The sequence below is a fragment of the Aquarana catesbeiana genome, linkage group LG11 (assembly GCF_042186555.1).
Source record: "Aquarana catesbeiana isolate 2022-GZ linkage group LG11, ASM4218655v1, whole genome shotgun sequence".
In the NCBI taxonomy this organism is placed as follows: domain Eukaryota; kingdom Metazoa; phylum Chordata; class Amphibia; order Anura; family Ranidae; genus Aquarana; species Aquarana catesbeiana.
This window is the reverse complement of record NC_133334.1, coordinates 277,241,426-277,243,589: the sequence shown is the minus strand read 5'-3', so window position 1 is coordinate 277,243,589 and position 2,164 is coordinate 277,241,426.

The window sequence follows — 2,164 nt, the reverse complement described above, 5'->3', positions numbered from 1 at the left end:
CTACTATTTTATATATTTTTTGAGCTATAAACAAAAAAGCGGCAATTTCGAAAAAAAAAATGAATTTTTTTTTTTTACTTTTTTTGCTATAAAACATTCCCTATAAAAAAATGTAAAAAAAAAATCAAATTTCTTCATCAATTTAGGCCAATATGTATTCTGGTACATATTTTTGGTAAAAAAATAAGTGTATATTGATTGGTTTGCGCAAAAGTTATAACGTCTACAAAATAGGGGATATTTTTGTGGATTTTTTTTTTTTTTTACTGGTAATGGCGGCGATCAGTGGGCTAAATGTGCTCCTAGGGGAGTGCTTTCTAACTGTGTGGGGGTTGCTGTGACTGGAGGAAGGCAGAGATCGGTGTTCTTGCTTAGCAGAAACACAAGATCTTCATCTTCTTCCCTGTCAGAACAGCAATCTGCCTTGTTTACATAAGCAGATCGGCATTCTTTCCCCTCTGGGGAACGATCGCGGGTGGCTGGCAACATACCTGATTGGCTGCTAGTCCTGCCCCTTCCTTTCCCAGTCTGAGCACTGTTATACAAAGGGATCACTATAGACCGATAACAAATAACAGTTAGGTATTTGAAGGGTTAGTCCACCTTTCTAGAAAAAAAAAAGGTGAACAACCTTCAACCCCCCCCCCCCCCCACCAACCCAACCTACCCCTTCCCCCCCCCCACCAACCCAACCTACCCCTTCCCCCCCACCTCACCCCACCCATCCTTGTCAACCACCCTACCCCCCCCATCTAAACCCAACCTTAATCACCCACCTCACCAACCAACCCAACACTAACCCCCCCAATATCCCCAACCCTTTCCCCCATCTACACCCAACCTTAATCACCCACCTCACCAACCAACCCAACATTAACCCCCCCCCCCAACATCCCCACCCTACCCCCAGACTAACCTTAATCATCCACCTCACCAACCAACCCAACACTAACACCCCCCCCCAACCCTACCCCCAACCCAACCTTAATCACCCAGCTCACCAACCAACCCAACCCTACCCCCCCATCTACCCCCAACCCAACCTTAATCACCCACCTCACCAACCAACCCAACACTAACTCTCCCTCCAACATCCCTAACCCAACCTTAACCATCCACCTCCCCAACCAACCCAACACTAACAACCCCCCAACCCTACCCCCAACCCAACCTTAATCATCCACCTCACCAACCAACCCAACATTAACCCCCCCCCAACATCCCCAACCCAACCTTAATCACCCACCTCACCAACCAACCCAACACTAACACCGCCCCCCCAACATCCCCAACCCTACCCCCAACCCAACCTTAATCACCCACCTCACCAACCAACCCAACACTAACCCCCCGCAACATCCCCAACCCAACCTTAACCATCCACCTCACCAACCAACCCAACACTAACACCTCCCCAACCCTACCCCCAACCCAACCTTAATCATCCACCTCACTAGCCAACCCAACATTAACACCCCCCCCAACCCTACCCCCAACCTTAATCACCCACCTCACCAACCAACCCAACACTAACACCGCCCCCCCAACATCCCCAACCCAACCTTAATCACCCAGCTCACCAACCAACCCAACCCTACCCCCCATCTACCCCCAACCCAACCTTAATCACCCACCTCACCAACCAACCCAACACTAACTCCCCCTCCAACATCCCCAACCCAACCTTAATCATCCACCTCACCAACCAACCCAACATTAACCTCCCCCCCAACATCACCAACCCTACCCCCAACTCAACCTTAATTATCCACCTCACCAACCAACCCAACATCCCCAACCCTACCGCCAACCCAACCTTAATCACCCCCTCACCAACCAACCCAAAACTAACACCCCACCCCCAACATCCCCAAACCTGTGCAGTGCCCATGCAGCCAGTGCAGTGGTCTGAGGATTTCATATACTGTATCCACTTCTTCTTTCTGCAGCACTTCCAGAACGGATCAGAGAGATGCTCTGTGCCAGCGCTGACCAATCAGAATCACTCTGATCTGTCCTGGAAGCCCTAAGGCATGGGTGCTCAACTTGTGCCCCCCCCCCCCCAGCTGTTGCGAATTTCCAACTCCCATCATGCCTCTGCCTTTGGGAGTCTAGCTTGTACTTGTCAGCCTTAAAATGCCTCATGGGACTTGTAGTTCCACAA